The sequence below is a fragment of the Diceros bicornis genome, chromosome 29 (genome assembly GCF_020826845.1).
Source record: "Diceros bicornis minor isolate mBicDic1 chromosome 29, mDicBic1.mat.cur, whole genome shotgun sequence".
Taxonomy (NCBI): Eukaryota; Metazoa; Chordata; class Mammalia; order Perissodactyla; family Rhinocerotidae; genus Diceros; species Diceros bicornis.
The window spans coordinates 15,920,257-15,945,762 of record NC_080768.1 but is presented as its reverse complement, the minus strand read 5'-3'; the positions used below and the strand labels follow the sequence as shown (position 1 = coordinate 15,945,762).

Below are 25,506 nucleotides of genomic sequence, written 5' to 3'. Positions count from 1 at the left end.
CTAAAAGAAATGAAGGATAAATGGGGAGAAGCAACTGAGAGGATCTCGTGGGCCTGGATTGGAGGGCAGCAACAGCCTGATAGAGTTCTGAGAGCACAGTGGGTTATGGGGGACGGTGGCAGGTGGGTACAGGGAGAGTGGAAAGAAGGATGAGTCAGCCAAGGCTGAATCACAGATGGCTCACACTGAGGGCGTGGGCCTTCAGCAGGAGTTTGGAGGATGGTGGTTTGAAGTGGTCACGTGGAGAGCTGCTCAGGGCATTTAAAGCTGCGCCAGCTCTTGGAGGAACATAGAACCCAGATAGATGGAGACCAGGGAAAGCAGACACACAGCTGTGCTGTGGTAAGTGCCCTGAAAGCTGCCAGAGAGCAGAGACTGGCATCCACAGGTGAGCCCATGAAGGCCAGAGCAGAGCAGGCTGCATTAATTCAAAACTGGGCAGAAGGACAGACACAGATTGGCTCTGCTGGCAGATGTAGTTTCAAGAGGAGTGCTAGACTTTCTTCAGAAGACACCTGGAATTTTGTACATAGCAGCTATCTCAGCTGACATGAGAAGCTTTCAAGCAAGGGAAGTGTTTAAGAGGACTCCATTGCCTTAAATTGAGACTCAACTTATCATGGAGTTGGACGTGAGATCAAGGAAACAAGTCGGTGCCTCAGCCAAGCTAATGAGACTCACTAGAGGAGTCAAGTTCATGATTCAGCCCAGTGTGATGAGGTCTAAAGCCAAAAGATGTTGCTGCACTTTGAAGTCATTCTCAGAAATCATTATCAAAAAATACAAGGACCCACATGTGTAGGCATAAGAGATGGAACAGATTGGCATGCTGTCTTAGTGACCACCTGAAAACAAATCTAAGAACCACCAAGGTGAATATTGCCTGATGCCATCGGGGCCATCTTCTATGGTATCTGGTTAATTTAACTTTCAAGGTCTTAGAATTTGAGGTCTTCATGTTCTGAAGAACACCTCCCCCATAATCTCTCCCCAGCTCCCCACACATGCCTCCTTCACATATGACATGTATGATCTCCTGTCGACAGCCTTTTGGATAGCCGTGGATGCCAATGCTCGTGGCAAGACGAGGGGAGATCCTACAGGGAGGCAGTTGCCATATTTCAGACTTCTCTCTGCTGTATTACACAGCATTCTCTTATCTCATCCTGGAGAATCTGGCTCCTTAATGATAATAAACAACTTGAATTTATGTATCACTGAGTATCCAAAAAAAATCTCAAGGCGAATTTGCATGTGAAATATAATATCTTGTTGCTCCTCCAAAACAGCTCTTTAAGGGCAAGAAAGGGCCAATCGCTTCCTTTGATTTACAGCTCAACAGCTAATGTGATGTGACAAATACGCCTTAAGATCAGTTTATAGTGTTAACTATCAGGAGGGAAAAAGCTAAAAAGATAGCCTCCTAGAAGTTTCTCAGTGACCTAAGTGAAGAGTAGCTAATGATCTGGCCATGTTGAAGTCTTTATAGAAATTAGATGACAAGTCTCTTGTTTCTTAGACACTGTCCAGTCCTTCTAAACTGGATACACAAATAAAAGTGCTGTGAGAGATAGCTTCCATTCTTACTGGTTGACAGTGGAGGGATTAATGGTCACTGCTATGCTTTCTGCTTCTACCTCGGTTGACTCCAGCCACAGCTAATAGCCCAGTGGGTGTTCATTTGTCTCTGCAAGATTAAGTGAAGTGCAGTGGCATTTCTTCTAAACATGGCTTGATTTTATTTTTCTTCTCAAATCCTCTTCTTCCTTCTCCACTCCCTACAGGACGTTGTACAGATCTCTCGATGAGGCCTGGGAAATCTTCATTGCTCCAGTGAGCTGTGTTATGACACTTTGAGTCTCGCCATTAAGTCAATATTTAGAAGTGCAATTTAGAAATGGCAGGAGTTCAAGTCTTCCTGTCAGGTAGATAAAGCAGCAGACTGAAAAATTGATCAGTGGTGAAGAGTCCAAAATACCCCCCCTCAAGTCTTGAGAAACTTAATATTGTAAACAGACCCTTTATTACCCCACCCAATAGTGCCATTGAGCTGTGCAGGGAGAAATGCCTCAGGAAATGATCGCAGGCCCTACATCAAATATTTGTTTGAGGAGGCCCAAAGAAATGAGCCAGGAACTACATAACTAGGACCTGGTAATGTTCTGCAAAGGATAAGAGCTGAGTGTGTGTCATTTACTAATTTTATTCCCCTGCTCCATCCCTCTGGTTTGAGGTCAAAGGCATTTTATTGAGAGGGAAAAGGAAGAGGCTCCAGTATTCACTTCATGTTGAGAGTAACCCAAAGCAGAGAAGGACGCCTCAAGGAAGAAGGACATTTCGGGGAATAGGGGAGGATAAGTAAGATATTGTATGGAAATAGAGTTTGAGCTCCTTGGACAATCAGTGCTACCTTATACAGTGGCAGTGGTTTTTAAGTTTGTCCTTAAGGCTATCGTGAAATACAAAAAAGGAACAAAAAATAGCAACCTTTTAGGAGTCTGTGGTTAAAATTCTTTGGAGTGAGCATTTGAAGACTCTAAGTTCTACATCTTTCATCATGCATCTTGCAGCGTTAATTCCCTATAACCAAGAACTCAGGAGGACTTGGGGCGACCCTTCCTGTGGCCCTGGGATGGTGTTGGGTGTGGGTCTGGGCTCTTGTCCTGGCCTCTTCCTGTCCTGTGCAAGTGTTCAGACAAATAAGACACCTTCTACATGGAAAAGACACATTGCCCTTTGGCTTTCCTCCCCCACTTTCCAGAGGTGGGCTGGGTGGGGATTTAATGGGCGGATATCTGACTCAGCTCCTATCAAGTTTTGGTTGTTACGATCAAGGTGATTTCATGGGGATAAGTAAGGAGGCATGTATTGGCTATTGATCAAGAATTGTGGATTGTTCACAGCATCTTCCCCTTTCCTGCCATGATGGGTCCCTGACAACCTTCAGATGAGCTGAACTTAGGTGCATACACTTAGGCCCAGGGCAAATGAAGAGCCCAGCATCCATCATGCAAACGTGTGAGTTAACGTTATGGGCAAGTTCTTTGACTCTATGTATGTGACTCCAAACATCTGGATAAAACTGAAATTTTTTTTTCAGACAAATGTTTGATATTGCATACAAGGGATCCAGATTTTCACTACATTTTCCAAGAATTGAGCATTAGACTTAAAATGTACTTTAAGATGTACGTAATTTAGAACCAGAAGAGGCTTTAGTCAGTGGGTAGTTTGCTGGTTCCTACACTTGTAAATCAAGACCTCTTTAGGAAATTGATCAAAACTATGGATTCCCTTTCCAGAAAAACACATCTATACATACTACACTCCCAATTTTGTGCTCATATAATACAAGAGACTACAATGATGAATATTGCCAAGTGGTCCTTGACATGGTAGCGCATATATATCTATAATATCTAATTGATTTGATTTTTTCAATGTGATGGAAATGTATTAAAAAGTCACCAAAGTATCAAATGAAACTCAAGCTCCTGTAATTAATGTTGTCTGGCAAGAGTAGGCTTGGGTCAAAATTCTCTAAGACTCTTTGGGTTGAATTCACCCAGAGTCATTTCCTTTCTTTGTCAGCAACTTTGGTAAGGCCTGAATCACTGATGTTGTCTGTCTGTGTCAGCAAGAAAAAGATACCAATTTGCGTTTCAAGTTTGAGATTGTCTCCAAGAAGAGATCTTCAAAAGCATTCTGCAGGATTTCCAGGAGTCAACCATTTCTGGGGCAGAGAAGTCGAGGAGGTGTTGCCTCTCTGGACTGCTGCCTGCCGAAGCAATTCCTCCAGCGTTAGAAAGTTTTCATAGCTGTCCAACCACAGCCAATCTTCTTTTGCAGATGGTCTCTTGGCCAAAAGAGCTCATAGTTTCTCAGCAGCATCCATTATGGTAATTAGAAAGCCTTAAAGAGAAATCCAGAGACGAACTTCCATTCTTCACAAATCATAGCAAATCTGCTTCTTCATAAAAATCGTAAAAAGGTGTGACTCAAGGCCCTGGAATAGGCTCTCAGGAGACAACTATGAGCAAAACCAGATACAGGCTCTCCTCATTCTCCTCATCCCCTCTCCCCTGAGAACTTACCATCCAGTCAAGGAGACAGATGATATCTAATAGTTGCCCAAATAAATGTAAAAATGCACTTGTTAAAAGTATAATAATGAAAAGTATATCGAATTATGACATCATCTAATAGGGATCTAGTTTCATCTGAGAGGGTAACATGAGTTAACACCCAAGAGGAGGGTAGGGTGGGAGAAGGGGAGCAGGGAGTTGGTGGGAAGGACCACCCAGACTGAGGGAACAGCAGGTGTTAAGGTCCTGGAAGAGATGGGAGAACCATGGAAGTTTCAAGAAACTGAAAGAAGGATGGATGTAGTATGGGTGAAGTGGTGAGAAGCTGAGGCCAGGCCAGGCTCCATGGATCAAGCTGAAGAATTTATTCTTACCCTGAGAGGAATAAGAAGTCTTTGGCAAGATTTAAAGAGGAAGGTGCTAGCATCATACTTGCATTTTGACGAGACTGCTTTGCTGCTTTGTGGAGAATAGAACATAGACATCCAGAGTGGATGGACAAGGGGTGACCGACCAGTCAGGAAGTTATTGCACAGATCTAGGAAAGAGGCGAGAATGGCTTGGACCAGGGTAACAGAAGTGGTGAGAAATGGGTGGATTGGGGGCATATTTAGGAATTAAAATTGCCAGGACCTGGTGATGGGTTGGATTTGGGATTACGTGATCGAACAGTGACAGGCATGACACTTGGTTTCTGGCTTATAGAACCGTATGGAGGGTGAGGCTTTGCTTGAATGGGGGAACCTGAATGAGGAGCAGTTGGGAGGCAGAGGAACGTGGACTCGGAGTTGACTCTGAGACATGTCCAGTGGGCAGTTCTGGAGCTCAGAGAAGAGAGCTGGGGATACAAAGATGTGGTTCATGGGAGTGTCAGGGGTCGATGAAGCTGTGGGCATGAAGTTCACCCAGGGAGAGAGCAAACATGAAGAGAGAAGAGGTCCCAGACACAGCCTTGAGGAAATTAACTTTTAATGATCATATGGAGACCAGTAAGCCTGCAAAGGAAACAAAGCAGGAGTAGATTGAGAAGCAGGAGACAAACAGAAGAGTTGTGAAAAGCGTAGTAAAGGAGAGTGACGTCACTTTATAAGGAACTTGATCTCATCTGAGAGGGCAGGGAGAGGTCTCGCTGAGAGAGCAATACCAGTTGAAATCTGCTGGCACATGCTTGTTATAGAGACCAAAGGGATAAAATGGCTTCAAGAGGAGAGTGGCCGTCATCAGTGCTCACTGTTGAGGGACATTATGGGGACTGCAAAGACAGCACCTTGATTTATGATCTGGGACGTCACTGGCAAGCTCTGAACTTTGTAGCTGTTTACTTTCTCTTAACATTTTCCACTTTAGACTAATAAATACTGTTATTAATAATAACCCCAGGGTATCCTTTAATTTCTATCTATTGCAAGATAGTCTTCACTTTAATAGTGACAATGATAATCGTACCTCATTCAATATTGGTTTTGAAGAAAACAAAATATACAAATAATGAAATTTGCCATGATTTTTTCCACAAAGACAATTTTCAATTAAGCAGGAAAAAAGTACTGGAAAAAAAAAACCCAGCACCTTTTTTGATTCTGGCTAGTGAATCCTCTGAGCCCCATTAAGAGTTCGTATATTCTAGTGACAAACAAGGCGCGCTTCCTCAGGGATGGAGGTGGACAAGAAGTCGGCAGTCACCATCTGTGACGGATGTCACTGTGATTATAGCAGACACAGGGTATCCGGTGATGAGCCTGTAGGACAGATTCCTAGGAGCATTTGAGGCAGAGGAAAGGAGCGTGTTCTAATGTTCAAGGCAAAGCAAGCAAGGGCATGCCATATTTGTGCGACGGCAAAGAGTAAAACAAGGTTGCAGCTGGCTGACTAAGGCAGGAGTGAAGAGATGTCAGCTAGAAAAGGCCAGGTCTTTCACTACCTTACATGCTATGTAAAGGGATATGAGTTCATGGGAAAGGGTATAAAATAATGTCAATTGCAGAAACAGATCAACCCCAAAGTCCCAGTGGATTAACCCAATAGATGTTTACTTTTTGCCCACAGAAAGTTCAGAATGGGTGTTCCTGATCAGCAGTCGATTCCCCAAATAATAATACGGACACTAGGGACTGAAATCTGTCCCTCAGAACTTTGTATCTTGGAGCCCTAACCCCCAATGTGATGGTATTTGGAGGTGGGGCCTTTGGGAGGTAGTTAGGTTTAGATGAGGTCCTGAGGATGGGGGCCCATGATGGAATTAGCGCCCTTATAAGAAGAGACCGGAGCCCTCTCTCTCTCAGCCACAGTAAAAAGGTGGCCATCTGTAAACCAGGGGGAGCATCCCCACCAGACACCGAATCTGCCAGCACAGAATCTTTCCAGCTTCCAGAACTGTGAGAAATAAATGTTTGTTGTTTAAGCCACCCAGTCTATAATATTTTGTTATAGCAGCCCAAATGTACTAAGACAGAGAGAGGAGGGAAAGTGAAAAAGAAGACAAGGAGGAGAGGAAGTGTGAGGGACAGACACTGCCCTGACATTTGTTAGGGTGAGAGAGTAGGCAGACATGCCAGAAGCAAGGCTCTGGGTTGCTGCAAGTCAGAACAAGGGAACTGGATTTCCAGGGCTCCTGGTCCTGCCATCATTAGGACTTGTGAAGGGCTGGCCATTGATCCCCAGAGCGCTTACGCTCCTCCTCCTGGGTGCTCAGGACTCACTGCCACGCTCCACCTGCTCTGGCCTCCTAAGCGGCCCGCAGCCTCACAGCACTCTCTGACTCACCCTTTGTAGACCTGTCTCCCATTCTCTTGACGTCCCCTGCCCCAGCTGATCCCATCAAGAGATTTCAGCTAAGACTAATGACGTGGTACCTCAGGACAATGTTCCATTCTAACAGGCCCCATCGCCCTGCTATTTTAAAGGAACGACTAATATGGGACTGGCAGCCTTCTGGGTAGGACCCAATGAAGAAGAAATTTTTGTTCAGCAAGGTCAATGGGTTGATTTTGGCATTCTGTCAGCTCGAGAGCTTGTTTGGGGTCAAGGTTAATTTCCACCAGATGCTAGTGTGGGAGACTTAGGGGCTCTGCAGGGCCCGCCACCTCCATTTGCTTTCTGGGTTAGTCCAGGCCCCAGACTCTGACCTCAGGCTCCTGGGAAGGCTTGGCTCTACAGGGAGGACCCCTCTTCCTGCAAGGGTCTCTCCAGGGGACTCCAAGGAAAAGGCTGTTCCCTGCCCTCTCCCCATCTGCTATTCAAGACCATGTCTGGGTCTGGGGTTCTTCCCCAGGGTCACCAGGCTGCAAATCAGAATTCCATGTTAAGTAGGATGCCCACCCCTCGAGCTCTTGGGAGTGGCTTCCATCAATCCTCTTTCCTCCCCACTGGGTCCTTCATTCTTGCCCTTTAAGAGGCAAACTTACTTTTTAAGTCTCTGCCCTTGTTTCTCCCTTCTTAGGAGTGACTCTCTACTCTGGTTCAGCTAACAATCACCTGGGGCCATTATAAAATACCAGCACCCAGGCTGTACCCTCAGAGATCCTGACTTAATTGGCTTGGGGTCAGGGCCCCTGCATCAGTGTTCTTAAAAGTTCCCACGTTGATTCTAATGTGCGACAGGACTGAGGACCACAGTGAAAGACACAGCAGCTAGTCTGGTGCGTTCCACCTGATGTGCCTGTCTCTGGCTCCTCTCCCCATCCCAGGGCAGGACCTCCAGGCCATCACTCCTTTCTCTGCTGGTTAAACTGCGCTGGGAATCCTCTTTCCCTTGCTCTCTCTCCTCTGCCCCAATCATGGTTAGAAAATCCCCCAGCATCACTGTGTTGGCGCTGGCATATTTGAATCCAAGACCCGCCAGAGAAAAGAAAAGAAATGGATAGTTTGAGCATCAAAAGTGAACTCAGCATTTCACATACATAATCCTATGTAATCCTCAGAACAACCCGAAGAAATTACTATTACCCTCACTTTCTGAATGAGGAAATGGAAGTTCAGAGAACAGACAGCCAGGAAGTAAGTGAAGCTGGGTTGCCACCCATGGCTTCCTGACTTCAGGTCCCACACAAGGTCCCCTGCACGGATACCTGAGCTTCAGCCAAATCTGGGAGGGTCTTGTGCTGCTGGTACACAAGCCCCAGGTGATCCAAATACCAGGAAAGCACCTGCTGGGAGAAGGAGGCTTTGGTTGGGAATCCCCTGTGGTGCAGAAGTCAAGATGGTGTCCATCAGGGCAGCATGGTGTCACTGTAATCCTACAGTCGTTCGCAAAATTTAGATGATCTTGAAGCATGTGCCTCAGACCGGAAGATGATAGCTTGTATGAGGGGACACCCAGGGCCATCATCCAGTAGCGGTCATTCAGTCCTCACGTGGTCCCACTTGTGAGGAGTGCAGTCCCTGAACCCAGGCCAGAGATTTCTCCCCATCTAAAGCTAACTACCAGAGGCAAAGATTAAAACCTTACCTTTGGCCTCCTTCTGCCCTGCTGTAGTTTCACTACCGCCTTCATAAAGTAGAGAAGCATACGTTCCTCCTCACCTTGGTTTCCTATTAGTCACTTTCTAAGCCCAGTGAGTCATCATCAATTGCGTTTTCGTAACCCGCTCTAATGGATGAGTTGCTTCTCATCTCCTTTGTCTCCCGGCCTTGCTCTCTGCCCCTGCACACAGGGCCAGTCTGCAGTGGTGTCCTATGCTTGGGCCAGCCCACTGCCCTCTCCCTACATCAGAAGAGAGCCGCCGTCAGAGGTCTCCTGGACCCGGGGGCCAGGCTGACCCTGGGGAGAGGATCTCTGAGATCAAAGGCCACACTTTCCCCCAAGGGCTTGTTCCCACAAGCTCCTGGGCCTCAGATGTATTTTCCTGGGAAAGGTTACATGTTGCTAAGAGAGTTAATTGGCTTAGCCGTTTTAATAAGCTCTCTTGAGACATGTATTCCACAGTTGTACACCTGCCTCATATCATGTAAAATGCAGCTCAGAGGAGTTATTGTTACAAGATGTGTCAAAGTTGGCAAGCAGGGCTGCGCTTGGAAGGTGATATCTGTGCTCTAGGAAGTTTGGAGAAATGTGATTTCTATGGGCTCAACTTGGTGGTCCTTGGAGAGGGTTGCCAGGAAGCAAGGATCATTCAGGAAAATAGTGTGCATGGTGGAAAAGTCCCAGGGCCAGGAATGCTGATTACCAGCTGGCAGGGAGATCTTGGGACAATCACTTCTCTCATCTGAGGCCTTTGTCTTCTTAGCTGTAAAATAAAGGGGTTTGATGTAAGGCTGCCGTGAAGGGCCGTGAAATCTATTAATTGCTCAAGGATGCCATATCCATGGGGGCATCGTTCCCATTGTAGATGTTATAGATTTGCATATTTGTTTTGACAACTTTTTGGCCAGTGGCAGTCAAATGTTATTGTGACAAAATGGGTACAGGCATACCTCGTTTTATTGCACTTCAAAGGTATTGAGGTTTTTACAAATTGAAGGCAAGACACTCCACCAGCAAAAAGATTACGACTCACTGAAGGCTCAGATGATGGTTAGCATTTTCTAGCAATAATGTATTTTTTAAATAAGGTGTGCACATTGTTTTTTTAGACATAATGCTATTGCACACTTAATAGACTACAGTATAGTGTAAACATAACTTTTATATGCACTGGGAAACCAAAAAATTCATGTGACTTGCTTTATTGTGATGGTCCGGAACAGAACTCTCAGTTTCTCCGAAGTACACCTGCATATTGAAATGATTTTCTGATGGATGGAAGTTAAGTGTTTTGAAGAAGAAATACCTTTAAAAGTTTTTTTTTTTTTTGCACAAAAGTGGCTGGGCTTGGTGGTGGCCATCTTTGGTTATCCTGTAAGTTTCCTCTAACTCTGTGTTTTCTGCTCAGGATCTATTTGTTAGGTTGTAGGAGAGGCTGCTCACCCAGCCTGAGGTGGGACTATCCAGCAGGAAGGCGGACTTAGACAGAGATAAGATGAGGTCCTAAACAAATGAACCCTGATGAAGAGCAATTCCCTCAAAGTTCCCTGGGAACGATGAGGAAACAAGATGGAGTAAAGCCAAAACACGCCCTCAAAGTGTTTATGAAACCAAAATCTTACTCCAAAGTTCCTGGTTGATCTTTGAAACTCTGGAGCAAGATCCTGACATTGCCTTTGTTTCCCTACAGATCCCTGGGCAGAGATTCAGAAATCCCTGCTTTCCTCAGTCTCAGGGGCGTGACCTGCAACAACCGCAGTGGACCAGAGTCCCTGCTGCCCGTGAGCCATGAACAGGGCCTGGAGGCACAGCCCAAGAGGTTGAGCAACGCGCTCACGTTCACAGATTGAGTCTGGGGGGTTCCAGAAAGGGACCCACAGACTCCAGATTGGAGGACTACCTTGTGGGATCCACACAACACACCCCCTCCAGTCTGCTGCACATCAGATAAAGACTAAAGAAGACTAAACAAGGCACCCACACTCATTCACCCAGGAACAGTTAGCCTTGCTCTCTCTAAAACGACCAATTTCCCTAATTCCATATTCCATGGCATTGTAGTTGTCATTTCTTGTTGGCTGTTTCCTCTGCCAGTCATCTATTCATTCTGGATTTTAAGACTAGAGGTAAGGTGAATGTTTCTGCCTTTGAGATATCACCTGTCATCTGTTCTGGACAGACTGAGCAGAAGGATTACACTTGCCCAAGGTTCTGTCCACTTCAATGCTGGTCTAATCCCTTCTCAGGGGCACATGGAGGTGTGTAGCTTCTATTCAAATTAACCGTGTCTGCAGGACTTGCATTCAGGGCATCTCTGACAGGTTGAGACATGATCTTCTCACCCCATCATCTGGCTCTCTGATTATCTAAATGGATAGTAAATGATCATACCCCATTTGCTCTGCTGTGAAGGTTTTTCCTGTCTGCTCTGCTTACAGAGCGTCAGCTGTGGAATAGCCCTGAGGAGAACGAATTATACAACTATCAGCCATATCTTACCTCCAACTCCCCACACCACCTTATGCCCAGCTGTATTCTGCACATCACAGTTCCCTTAGAGTAGAGCTACTACTGCCTCATGTCCTAGTTCAGGGGTCTTCAAACTGGGTTCCCAAGGATTTCCAAGAGCAAGATTAATTTTAAGGGAATCAATTTTAAGATCTCAACTTTCATATATATTGCAAAAATTGTCCTGACTAGAAACATACCCTTCTCCTACTTTACATAAGAAAGGAATACCCCTCAGCCATCAAGACCCTTACTGAGGTGCATTGCCCCAGTATGTAAAGACTCTAGGGATCAATCAAAGGAACAGTTCAACATACTGGTATAGGTGTCGAGAAAGGGAATGCGTCTAGTGACAAAATAATAAAACTTTTTAAAAAATCAAGTAGTTTCCAATGCTGGCTTTTAAATTATTTAAGAAGAACTTAATTGAGTTGTCAGCTGAAACATTAGTTAAAAATTTATGATGATAGATCGCTTTGTGAATGTTGCATTCAAAGAAGCCGTTCAAAGAATTAAATGACATTGGTACAACAAAACTACTTCTATTTCCATCTACTTATTTATGTGAACAACTTTCTCAGCACTTAGATTTAACAAATAAAAATAGAAAGGATTCTGAATTTGTCTCATTCTGAGATCAGTCGTATTCATCCATCGATATGTGAACTGATATTTAAAAGCCTCCTTATTCCTTTCATTATGAGATACATTTCTAATAAAATGTAATTTTTTATGTTTAAAAATTATTTATTGAAATTTGGCATTCCACTTGGTACAAGGACAAGCTAAGTTGTTTTGAAACAACTCTTCTCTTCAGCAACAACTAGAAAAGCTGCTGGACTGTGTGTATGCGTTCACGTGTGTGATGGCTCAGAGACACACCAAGACATAGAGAATGAGCTGTGTCTGGCACTGGGTCCATGTCTCCCCTGCATTCATATACTGATCTCAAAAACAGTAGTTGAGAGGCTAAGAAACTGAACTGAGCTTTTGACAAAACCACAGGATAGGGAAATTACAAAAATTGGAGTTCATGTCCCACCAAGGGAAAGAGATCTATTAAACACCCCAGATCTTCAGTTGGGAAGAATAAAGGCTAACACCCTAGGAGTTAGAATGACCAAGAAATAGATACGAGGTGAAACCTTCTTGAGGACTAAAGCCTTCATAAAGACAAAGCTGAGCTTTGAATCATCTTAATCCCTGACTAAATCCACTCTGGGTTAAGATGGTCTGCCCATAGACTGGGTGCCCATCATAAGCAAAAGCATATGCTCTCTAGAAGAGGAGAACAACATATGGAGTGTCAAATGATAGCTACAATTTTCCATATATGATATGCAGTATTCAATTAAAAAAAATAACCAGAATATAGGAAAAACAAGCCCTGACTGAAAAATCAAGAGAAATAAACAGACAAGTCTTAACTGAAAAATCAAGAGAAAAAAAAAAATAGACTCAAACCCATTGATGATCTGGATATTAGACATGGACTTTAAGAGAGCTATGATAAAAGAACTAAATGAGAAATGGAGACTTGCACTAATAAACTAGAATCTTTTTAAAAAAGTGAATTCTAGAACTGAAGACAGCTATCCAGCTTAAATGTGATGAGGCAAAAGGATGAAAAATGCGTAAAGTAATGTAAGAGACATATGGGACATGGTGAAAACGTCACAGAAGGATTGGAGAGAGAGAAGGAGACACAAATAATACTTGAGAGATAATGATTGAGAACTTTTCAAAACAGACAAGAGATATCAAATCATAGATTTGAGACATACTATGAAACGCAGGAAAGAACGTCATGAATTTCAGAACTGCTGAAACCCACAGACAATGAAAAAATCTTAAAAGCAGCCAGAGAAAATTATTCAAATCAGTAATAAGATTGACAGCTAACTTTCCAACAGAAATATTGGAATCCAGAAAGACAATAGAATGTTATACTCAAAGCGAGAAAAGAAAATAATTATCAACCCCAAAATTCTGTATTCAGTTAAAACATCCTGCAAAAACAAAGGCAAAATAATGACTTTTTCTAGAGACAGAAAACTGAACTTATTGCCAGCAGGTTTAGAATAAAGGAAATACTAAATCCTTCAGGCAGAAGGAAAATGGTCACAGATAGAAGCACAGAGATGGAGGAAGGAGTGAAGAGCCACAGAAAGGGTAAATATGAGGGTAAAAGTAAATGAATAATAGTAATAATTTTATTAAATAAATATTATATTTTTATTATTTTAATTTTATTAAAATAATTTTATTCAAAAAACAAATCTCAAAGCAAATTAAATTGCACCAAAATAGAAAAAAGGAAATAATAAAAATAAGAACAGAAATGGATGAAATAGAAGCCAAACATATAAGAGAGAATTGAAAAAGCCACATTTGTTCTTAGAAAAAAGCTAATAAAATGGATGAAACCTTGACAAGGCTTATCAAGAAATAAACAGAGAAGACACAAATAACCAATAATAAAATGCACAAGAGGGCATCAACATAGAACCTATGGACATTAAGAAGTCAGTAAAATAGTATTATGAAAAATTTTATACTAATGTGTTTGAAAATGTAGATGAAATAGGCAAATTTCTGGGGAAAAATTACCAAAACTGACAAAAAGAAACAGAAAATTGGAATGCGTCTATATCTATTTTTAAATTACATCTTTAAAAACCTTCCTTAACAGAATTCCTCAGTATTGGATGCCTCCACTAGTGAAGTTTTCAAACATTTAAAGGAGAAAGTAACACCAATCTTAGACAAATTCTTTCACAGAGTGTGTAAAGATAAATCACTTCCATAATGAAGTCAGCATAAGCCGGCTACTAAAATGTGGCAAGGGTATTAAAGGAAAGTCAAGGATATTAAAGGAACATCAAATTACAGGACAGCCTTTTTCATGAGCATAGATATAAAAATTCTAAATAAAATATTTACAAACTGAATCTATCAATACATAAATCGAATAATATATGCCAACCAAACTGAGTTTATTTCAGGAATAAAAGATAGGGTTAATATTTAAAAATCAATCAATATAATTCACAACAGCAGCAAAATAAAGATAAAAAATCATTTTGATCATCTCAGTAGAGATATAAAATGTATTAGATAAAATTCAACAACATTCATAACAAAAACTCCAAGTAAACTAAACTAGAATTTATTAGAAAAAACTTGGGTAACTAGTAAACTACATCTTTAATCTGATTAAGAATATCTACCAAAAAACCTAGAGCAAACATCCCAGTTGGTGGTGAAATGTGTTCAGGAGTCAGATAAGGATGCTGCCTACCATGGCTTCTGTTCAGTCTTGTACCAGAGGTCCTGTGCAGTGGGGGATGTGGCAGGGAGGGCAGGAATAAAAATAAAACAATTGAAAAGAAAAAAATGTCATTATTCACAGATGCCTGTTTCTGCAAAAAATCCAAACGAATTTACTTTTAGAATTAGTAAGTCTTTTGATATATCAAAAAATTATTGTATTTATATATACTAGAAACAAAAAAATAGAAAATAAAATTTAAAAACCAATACCATCTACAATAGAATCAAAAACATAAAAGATGTAGGAATAAATCTAACCAAAAATGGCTCAAGAACTTTACATATAAAATCATCTAGATAAACATTAAAAAAACAAAAAATTGAAGAATATATTATACTTATGGATTAAAAGCCTTAATGTTTTATCAATTGTCCCAAATTTCATCTATAGATTCAATGTAATCTCAATCAAAATTCCAACTGTGTGTGTCTGTGAATTGACAAGTTGGTTCTAAAATTTATATGGAAATGCAGAATTAAGAATAGCAAAGACAGAAGTGACCTCAGCATCATGGCGGAGTGAGCTTTCCCGTGAATTCTTCCCCCACAAGATACAACAAAAGCAACAGCCACAGACCAACAACGGAATCCCAGACAGTGAAAACCTAGAGCGGAGGGATCCACACTGCCGCACATCTGAGAGCGGAACGTGCTGGGCCCCCGGAGGAAGTGGGGAGAGGTAAGGAGAACTCCGCTCCCTCCCCATCAGATCAGCGATCCCGGTCCGCGTGGCTCCCAGAGAGGGGGGAGGGGCGGCCCTCGGCGGGAAACTGTAGCTCTTCGGGCTCTCTCAGCCAGTGGGAACCTCCCGCACAGAGGGCTCAGAGGAGCCACAGGGCTACCATCAACATCTGAGCACCCCAGAGAGCGGATAAAGAGGGGCAAACGAGAAGCCTCCCACGTCAGGGACCCAGAGGGCAAAAGAGAGAGCTCCCCCCTCCCCGCAACCCGGAGTCTGCAGCTCGACCAGACCTAGCGATCCGAGGCAGACCTGAACAAACTGGACTGGACCCGTGGATCGCAGTGGGGAAAAAAAAAAAAACAAAACAAAACTGCGGATCGCAGCAGAAAAACTGGGGCAGAGCGCAGGGGGCTTAGACTACACAGCCCTTTACCACCAGACAGTGGCGGCAGGTGGAAATTGCAACCAGAGACTTCCAGGATGAGGAAAATCAAAACCAACACAGGAACCACAATGCAAAAATATATGAAATCACCAGACCAGAAACAAAATGACAAGCACCCGGAAATCAACCCCGAAGACACAGAAATCCATAAACTAAATGACAGAGATTTCAAAATAGCTATCATAAAAACACTCAACGAAATACGAGACAACACAGACAAACAATTAAATGAGATTAGGAGTTTCTTCACAAAAGAGATTGAAATCATAAAGAAAAACCTATCAGTGCTGATGGAGATGAAGAACACAATGGAGGAGATAAAGGAGAATCTGGAATCTTTAAAGAACAGAGCTGACAATATGGAGGAAAGAATTAGTACTTTAGAGGATAGGAATACAGATATACTCCAGATGGAAGAAGAGAGAGAACTAAGACTAAAAAGAAATGAAGAAAGACTCCGAGAAATATCTGACTCTATTAGAAAATGTAACATAAGAATTATAGGTATTCCTGAGGGAGAGGAGAGGGAAAGAGGAACAGAGAGCCTATTCAAGGAAATAATAGCTGAAAATTTCCCAAATCTGGGGAAGGAGCAGGAAATACCAGTAAGCGAAGCCAACAGGACGCCTATATATGTTAACAGACAAAGGCCTTCACCACGACACCTAGTGGTAAGGCTAGCCAGGGTCAACGACAAAGAAACAATATTAAGGGCAGCTAGACAAAAACAAAAAATAACGTACAAAGGAACTCCCATCAGGCTCTCAGCGGATTTCTCAACAGAAACTTTTCAGGCTAGAAGAGACTGGAATGATATATTCAAAATACTAAAAGACAAAAACTTTCAGCCAAGAATACTCTATCCAGCAAAAATATCCTTCAAATATGATGGAGAAATAGTAACTCTCCCAGATAAAGAAAAGCTAAGGGAGTTCATGGCCACGAGACCCCCACTACAAGAAATACTCAAGAAGGCCCTCAGGCCTGAAAAAAAGAAGAGAAAGGGAACACAAAGCTTGGAGTAAGGAGAAAAGTAGGTAGACAAAATCAGAGAAATAGTAGATCTTTACCGGAATAGGTTAGCAACCACTTAAATACTAAACTCAAAGATCAAAGGAAGAAATTCACCGAAAATAAATTTAACCTCATCACTGTAAACACACAGCCACAACACAAGATAGAATAAGGTATAACAAGAGCAACTTAGAAGGGGAAGAGGAAAGTGACTGAATTGACTTAGTATAAGGAAATAGGAGGCTATCAGATAATGGACTATCTCATACAGAAGATTTTTCGCCCAAACCTCAAGGTAACCACTAAACAAATAATCAAATTAAAACCACATATGATAAACAAAGAGAAAACTAGAAGAATCATAAGACAGAACAACCAAACTGAATTGGCAGTCCAAAACAAATGGGACAAGAAACAAAGGAAATGCAAAAGAACCAGAAAATAAGTGACAAAACAGCAACATTCAGCCCTCATATTTCAATAATTACCCTAAATGTAAATGGATTGAACTCTCCAATCAAAAGATACAGAGTGGCAGGATGGATTAAAAAGCAAGACCCAACAATATGCTGCCTTCAGGAAACACATCTTAGCACTAAAGACAAGCACAGGCTCAGAGTGAAAGGATGGAAGACAATACTCCAAGCTAATGGCAAACAAAAGAAAGCAGGTGTTGCCATACTCATATCAGACAAAGTAGACTTCAAGATAAAACAGGTTAAGAAAGACAAAGAAGGGAAATATATAATGATAAAAGGGACACTCCATCAAGAAGACATATCACTTATAAATATATATGCACCCAACATAGGAGCACCAATGTACATAAAACAACTATTAACAAACCTAAAAGGAGAAATCAACAACAACACAATAATAGTAGGGGATCTTAACACCCCACTTACAGCAATGGATAGATCATCCAGACAAAAAGTTAATAAAGAAATATTAAACTTAAATGAAAAACTGGACGAGATGGACCTAGTAGACATATACAGAGTACTCCACCCAAAAACAGCTGACTACACATTCTTCTCAAGCGCGCATGGAACATTCTCTAGGATAGACCATATGTTGGCAAACAAAGCAAGCCTCAATAAATTTAAGAAGATTGAAATCATAACAAGCATCTTTTCAGACCATAAGGCTATGAAACCGGAAATGAACCAGGAAAAAAAAACTGGGAAAGTGACAAAAATGTGGAGATTAAACAACATGCTACTGAACAACCAATGGATCATTGATGAAATTAAAGGAGAAATCAAAAACTATCTGGAAACAAACGAAAATGATAACATGCCATATCAAACCATATGGGATGCAGCAAAAGCGGTCCTGAGAGGGAAACTCATAGCGATACAAGCCCACCTTAACAAACAAGAAAAAGCCCTAATAGGCAACCTTAAATTACACCTAACAGAACTAGAAAAAGAAGAACAAACAAAGCCCAAAGCCAGCAGAAGGAGAGAAATAATAAAAATCAGAGCAGAAATAAATGATATTGAGACCAAAAAAACAGTAGAAAGGATTAATGAAACAAAGAGTTGGTTCTTCGAGAAGATAAACAAAATAGACAAACCCTTAGCCAGGCTTACTAAGAAAAAAAGAGAAAAGGCTCAAGTAAATAAAATTAGAAATGAAAGAGGAGAAATTACAACGGATACCATGGAAATACAGAGGATTATAAGAGAATACTATGAGAAATTATATGCCAACAAATTGGACAATCTAGAAGAAATGGATAAATTCTTAGACTTATACAACCTCCCAAAATTGAACCAAGAAGAAATGGAGAATCTGAATAGACCAATAACAAGTAAAGAGATTGAAATAGTAATCAAAAACCTCCCAAAAAATAAAAGTCCAGGACCAGATGGCTTCTCCAGTGAATTTTACCAAACATTCAAAGAAGATTTAATACCCATCCTCCTCAAACTATTCCAAAAAATAGAGGAAGATGGAACACTTCCTGAATCATTCTATGAGGCCAACATCACCCTGATACCAAAACCAGACAAAGACAATACAAAGAAAGAAAATTACAGGCCAATATCGCTGATGAACATTGATGCAAAAATCCTCAACAAAATATTGGCAAACCGAATACAACAATATATTAAAAAGATCATACACCATGATCAAGTGGGATTTATACCAGAGACGCAGGGATGGTTCAACATCCGCAAATCAATCAACGTGATACATCACATCAACAAAACAAAGAATAAAAACCACATGATCGTCTCAATAGACGCAGAGAAGGCATTTGACAAGATACAACATCCATTTATGATAAAAACTCTCAATAAAATGGGAATAGAAGGAAAGTACCTCAACATAATAAAGGCCATATATGACAAACCCACGGCTAACATCATACTCAACGGGGAAAGACTGAAAGCCATTCCTCTGAGAACAGGAACGAGGCAGGGCTGCCCACTCTCACCACTCCTGTTCAACATAGTACTGGAGGTTTTGGCCAGAGCAATTAGGCAAGAAAAAGGAATAAAAGGAATCCAAATAGGTAACGAAGAAGTGAAACTCTCACTATTTGCAGATGACATGATTGTATATATAGAAAACCCTAAAGAATCTGTTGGAAAACTGTTAGAAACAATCAACAACTACAGCAAAGTTGCAGGGTACAAAATCAATCTACAAAAATCAGTTGCATTTCTATATGCTAATAATGAACTAACAGGAAGAGAGCTCAAAAAGATAATACCATTTACAATTGCATCAAAAAGAATAAAATACCTAGGAATAAATCTTATCAAGGAGGTGAAGGACCTATACAATGAGAACTACAAGACGTTATTGAGGGAAATCCACGATGACATAAAGAAATGGAAAGATATCCCATGCACGTGGATTGGAAGAATAAACATAGTTAAAATGTCTATATTACCTAAAGCAATCTACAGATTCAATGCAATCCCAATCAGAATCCCAATGACATTCTTCACAGAAATAGAAAAAAGAATCCTAAAATTTATATGGGGCAACAAAAGACCCCGAATAGCTAAAGAAGTCCTAAAGAAAAAGAACAAAGCAGGAGGCATCACAATTTCTGACTTCAAAACATACTACAAAGCAATAGTAATCAAAACATCATGGTACTGGTACAAAAACAGACACACAGATCAATGGAACAGAATTGAAAGCCCAGAAATAAAACCACACATATACGGACAGCTAATTTTCGACAAAGGTGCTAAGAACATGCAATGGAGAAAGGAAAGTCTCTTCAATAAATGGTGTTGGGAAAACTGGACAGCCACATGCAAAAGAATGAAAGTGGACCATGTGCTATCGCCATTCACAAAAATTAACTCAAAATGGATCAAAGACCTGAAGGTGAGACCTGAAACTATAAAACTCATAGAAGAAAATATAGGCAACACACTATTTGACATTGGTTTTAAAGGAATCTTTTCGGATGACATGCCTACCCAGACTAGGGAAACTAAAGAAAAAATAAACAAGTGGGACTTTATCAGATTAAAGAGCTTTTATAAGACAAATGAAACCAGAATCAAGATGAACAAACAACCAACCAGCTGGGAGAGAATATTTGCAAAACATACATCTGACAAGGGGTTGATCTCCATAATATATAAAGAACTCACACAATTGAACAACAAAAAAACAAACAACCCGATCAAAAAATGGGCAGAGGAAATGAACAGACACTTCTCCAAGGAAGATATACAGATGGCCAATAGGCACATGAAAAGATGCTCAACATCACTAATCATCAGGGAAATGCAAATCAAAACAACGCTAAGATACCACCTCACGCCCGTTAGAATGGCTATAATCACCAAGACAAAAAACAACAAATGTTGGAGAGGATGTGGAGAAACAGGAACCCTCATACACAGCTGGTGGGAATGCAAATTGGTGCAGCCTCTATGGAAAACGGTATGGAGATTCCTCAAAGAATTAAAAATAGAGATGCCCTATGATCCAGCCATCCCACTACTGGGAATCTATCCAACGCACCTGAAATCAACAATCCAAAGAGGCTTATGCACCCCTATGTTCATTGCAGCATTATTCACCATAGCCAAGAAGTGGAAGCAACCTAAGTGTCCCTCGACTGACGATTGGATTAAGAAAATGTGGTATATATATACAATGGAATACTACTCAGCCATAAAAAAAGACAAAATCGTCCCATTTGCAACAACATGGATGGGCCTGGAGCATATTATGTTAAGTGAAATAAGCCAGAAAGAGAAAGACAAACACTGTATGATCTCACTCATATGTGGAATATAAACCAACACATGGACAGAGAAAACTGGACTGTGGTTACCCGGGCAGTGGGGGTGGGGGTGGGCACAAGGGGTGAAGGGAGTCATATATGGGGTGATGGACAAACAAAAATGTACAACCCAAAATTTCACAATGTTAGAAACCATTAAAACATCAAAAAAAAAAAAAAAAAAAAAAAAAAAGAATAGCAAAGACAGGGGCCGGCCCAGTGGCACAAGCGGTTAAGTGTGCGCGCTCTGCTGCGGCAGCCTGGAGTTCGCCGGCCCGGATCCCGGGCACCCACCGACGCACCGCTTGGCAAGCCATGCTGTGGCGGCATCCCATATAAAGTGGAGGAAGATGGGCATGGATGTTAGCCCAGGGCCAATCTTCCTCAGCAAATAGAGGAGGATTGGCAGACATTAGCTCAGGGCTGAACTTCCTCACAAAAAAAAAAAAAAAATGAAATCATCCTTTACATACTATTTATTAGCCTTCTTTCATCTAAAATATTATGCCAGTAAATACAAATAACGTAATGATTTTAATGCTTGCATAGGATTTCATTATGTGGATGTACCATAATTTCGCCATACCTCTATCACCAAACGTTTAAATTGCTTCTTAATTTTATATTATAAATAACACTGAAATAAAGATGCTTGTATATACAACTTTATTTTCTTAGAATATGTTCCTTTAAGTGGTTTGCTAGGTAAAGCATATATACTATAAAAATTGTATGGGGGTCCGCCCCGTGGCACAGCGGTTAAGTGCGCAGGCTCCGCTTTCAGGGCCGGGAATTCCCAGGTTCGGATCCTGAGAGCACACCGACACACCGCTTGTCAAGCCATGCTGTGGCGGTGTCCCATATAAAGTAGAGGAAGATGGGCACGGATCTTAGCCCAGAGCCAGTCTTCCTCAGCAAAAAGAGGAGGATTGGCATCAGATGTTAGCTCAGGGCTGATCTTCCTCACACACACACAAAAAACAATTGTATGAATATTGCCTAACAAGCTTATTCTCAATGGATGACAGCGACTCAGGAATCCATACCCAGATTTGTGCCTCATATTGGTGTTTCTCAAACACATGTCTTGATCCGTGATGTGACAGTGAAATCAATGTATGGATTGCTAATCAGTATTTAAAAAACAAAAGCACACACATGGAATGGAGTGGAGTGGAGTGGAATGGAATGGAAAGTATTAGCTGGCACTGCTCATAGTTTGGTGAAACTTTTGTTTCCACTGTGAGTGTGTGTGTTTGTGTTCTATGTCATGAAGCAATGTGAGTATTTTGCCACGAGTAACAGACAAAGTTTTTAAAACGTCCCCATAGAGGAACTCTCGTGTGCCTCCTGATTTCCAGCACTCATTTTTTATTTCTATTTCTTATTCATTGCCTTGATAACAGAAGCTCTATAACAGTAATAAATTACAGTGGTGATGGCAACGTTCCTGATTTGCTTCTGATCTAAAAGAAAATGCATCCCATGAAATTTTGAAATATAAAATTTTCACTGTGGTTAATAACTAGCCTGTCCGTGGCATTTTCATTTCTTTTTTACTTCAAGTTACATAAAGGTTTTCCTTTTTAAGGCATTGGATTTATTTTTACTTAACTGTTATGATTAATTCCTAATTTTATTACCTGTGGTCAGATAATATATTTTGTGGCCTATAAAATCTCTGCTTTTTGGAAGCTATTGAGATTTTCTTTGTGGACCAAAATATGATCAGTTTTTCCAACTGTTATGTTTGAAAATAGTGAACATTCTAAAAATAATAAGATAAAATTTTCAGTACCTATTGAATCTAGCTTATTGGTACTAACATTCAAATCCTCTAATGTCTTTATATAGATACATCTTATATATTGTTTATTTTTTATGTATTGAGCTGTCATTAAAATCTTCCACCAAGATTGTAATTTTCCACTTTATATTTTCAAGACTTCTTTGTGTGTGTGTGTTGTGTATATTTATAATATATAAACAGTCATACACATTCTTAACTATTAATGTGGATTTGTAGCTGTTTCAGGCTTTTGAGACCATAATCTACTTTAATACTACCGACATACTGGATTTTTTGGTTTTCTTTTGGGGGGGTTTTTGGTTTGTTCTTTTATATCTAACTTTTCTGCATCATTTTAGTTGTTTTTCTCTTTTATTATGCTTTTGGTATTAGTGCTTCGTGGATATTTATTTTTTTTTCCATTTTTCATGTACTTTGATATTTGATTAATTTTTTATGTTTATTTTTTATTCCTTTAGTGATTTGGAAGTCACGCACACAACTTTCTTCTGTATATTCCAATCTTTTAAATCAATGTCTAGAATGAAGCATTATATGTCAACCATCCTTTCCCTCCAACAACATGAAAACGCTTTTCCTTGCTTCCTTGGCACTCTCCCCCAAAGCATTTTCGAAGTTGCATTCACCTGTGTAACTACCACCCAAATCAAGGTACAGAATTTTTCCATAGTCTTTCCTCTTTCCAGTCAACCACTCCCCATCCCCAGAGGCAAAAGCTTTCTGATTTCTATTGTCATAGATTAGTTTTACATTCCCAGTTTTCACGTAAATAGAATCATACCATACATACTCTTTTGTGTCTGCCGTCTTTTGTTCAATATAATGTTTTTGAGATACACTCTTCATGTGACACGTATCAGTAGTTTATTCTTTTTCACAGTTGAGTAGTATTTCGTAGCATAAATATTTCAAAAATTGTTTTTCCACTCTTCTATTTACGGATACTTGGATTATTTCCATTTTGGAGCTATTATAACTAAGGCTACTATGAACACTCTTAAACAAGTCTTTTTGTGGACATATGTTTTCATTTCTTTTGTGTAAATACCTAGAGGTAAAATTGCTGGTTCACAGGGTAGATATATATTTGACTTTATAGGAAACTGTTGAACAATTTTACAAAGTGGCCATATCATTTTACTGTCCCACCAGAAAATTACAAACAGTTCCGGTTGCTCAGTTCAAAATATCATTTGATATTTTATAGAAATCCACTTTGATATATAACCATATCAACTTGCTTGTACTTATTGTTGCATGGTATAACCTTTTTTCAACCCCTTTCTTTTTAACGAGTGTATTTATATTTTTTAAAAATTTCTCTTATAGACAGCATATATTTGGGTCTTAAATTTTATCCAGTCTGTCTGACTATCTCTGCCTTTTAAATAAAGTGTTTACTTCATTTTCATTTGATGTAATTATTGATATGGTTGGGATAAAGCTTACCATCTTGGTACTATTTTTTTATTTGTCTTAACTGTTTTTATTCCTCTGTTGCCCCTTTCCTGTCTCTTTTCCATTAATTGAGTACTTTCGGAATTTTATTATATCTTCTCTGTTGATTTCAGATTTTATTTTGTTTTTTTCCTAATAGTTACTCTAGACATACCAACACGCATCCTCAACTTATTCATATTCTACCTTAAAATAATATTATATTGCTTCACAAATGAAGTTAGTGTTTTTAATTTGTCCACATATATACTCTTTATGTTCTTGTCATCTATTTGGTTTAAACATGTGTTGTAAACCCCATAGTATATTATTATTAATTTTGCTTTAAATAGTCAATAATTTTTTCAAGAAATTCTTTTGTGTTTACCTTTCTGGCCAACATTTGTGTTATCTGTGTATCTGTTTCTATTGACTATTTTTTTCTTAATTATGGTGCACGTTTCACTGCTTCTTAACGTTATCTTATAATTTTTTTTTATATGCTGGACATTGTGTGAAAAAGAACTACAGAGTGTAAAACACATATTATTTTCCCCCAGAAAAGTTCATGCCCCTTCCTATGTCAGGCCTCTAGGGTGGAGGCTGAGTCAATCTAATCTGTAGTCAAGTTGGTTCTGGGCTTTTTTTGAAGCTTTAGTTTAATTTACTTTGCTAACTTCAAAAGGTCATGGGGGAAGATAAGGATTATCCCTTTAGCAGGTCTTGGAATTTGTCCAGTGGAGAACTCTCTATTCTTTTCATAGAAAGTTTATGCTGCCAACTTTTGGGATCACTGGGGAGTTCTTTTTCTCTCCAGCATTGTCCCCAACTTTCTGCAATTTGGAAGATCACTCTCCATTCTGATGTTCTGTCCCTAGCCTTTGATGAGCTGTTGCCTTGCACTTAGTGAAGGATCTGTGTACTTTGGGGGAATTTCTCTCAATTCTCCTGTCCTACCGATAGCCTTTGGTAGGATGCTACCGTGGTTCTTGATTAAGTTAAAATTCACTGTAATTTTTGAAAATAAAAAATTACACAACAGTGTAACAACAGATCTACTTTGCCACATATTGTCTCTACCTTTATTATAGAATTTTACCTATAATTAATCCATAAAAAATCAGTTACATCCTACTTTAACCTAAGGCAAGGGAAAATTTCTCAGGTAAACTATATTACTATGCCAGCGTTAAGTCCAGACTCATTTTAATCCAATAAATATTTAGGGGAACATATGATTGGTAATATATACAAACATAATTATTGTTTATTATACAAAAAACACTCATGGTTTGATATTAATGTGCGAACACAAAAAAAGTGTGCAGTTTCTTTTATCTGCAAAACCATGGTCAAAATTCCAGTACTTTAAAACTCACATAGGGCCGGCCCCATGGCTTAGCGGTTAAGTGCTAGCGCTGCGCTACTGGCGGCCCGGGTTCGGATCCCGGGTGCGCACC

At 40.3% G+C, this 25,506-nt stretch overlaps 1 protein-coding gene across 2 annotated transcripts in view; it reads left to right on the top strand.

The window, feature by feature from the left end:
* Window positions 1-25,506, top strand: part of ENPP6 (ectonucleotide pyrophosphatase/phosphodiesterase 6) — a 107,403-nt gene that overhangs the window by 45,425 nt on the left and 36,472 nt on the right. The gene's annotated exons all lie outside the window — the stretch shown is intronic.